The sequence below is a fragment of the Otolemur garnettii genome, unplaced genomic scaffold (assembly GCF_000181295.1).
Source record: "Otolemur garnettii isolate 467f Iridium unplaced genomic scaffold, OtoGar3 scaffold00107, whole genome shotgun sequence".
In the NCBI taxonomy this organism is placed as follows: Eukaryota; Metazoa; Chordata; class Mammalia; order Primates; family Galagidae; genus Otolemur; species Otolemur garnettii.
This window is the reverse complement of record NW_003852502.1, coordinates 2,534,712-2,535,228: the sequence shown is the minus strand read 5'-3', so window position 1 is coordinate 2,535,228 and position 517 is coordinate 2,534,712.

Here is a 517-nt window from a genome sequence, read left to right as displayed (position 1 = left end):
TAAAGAAGAAGGAGCTCGGCTTTAAACCTTCAGAAGCAGGTCATTTGGTATTGATGGAAAGCGGAGAAAGATTTGGTTGCACAATGAAGGGGGAGCATCCACTTTCAAATACAAAAGTTCACAGTTTCTGGGAACAGCTTTGTGTTCGCGCTGACTTCCCCCTGCTCACCCACTGCACGGAGCCCCTGCCCTGTCTGGGTTTCTTTCTCTGCTACCTTCCCTTCACCACTGTCATAGGTGAGAGTGAGGGTTCTGCCTTTTATTGTTTTTGAAATGGTAAACAAATGTTCTTACTTGCTGGGTAATTCTTTTGCAAATCTATTTGCCAAAGACGATTTTCCTAGATGGTTTTGTTACCAAAGAGGGTCATCCCCTGTCCCCATTGGCCAACATGCAGAGCCTGGGATAGGTCCACCAAACTTTGTCAGAAGGCCAACAGTTCTGGAGAACAGTTAGAGTAGCCTCTCCAACACTGTTCTCTTTCTAAAATCACAGGTGTATATATAAAAGTTAAAAG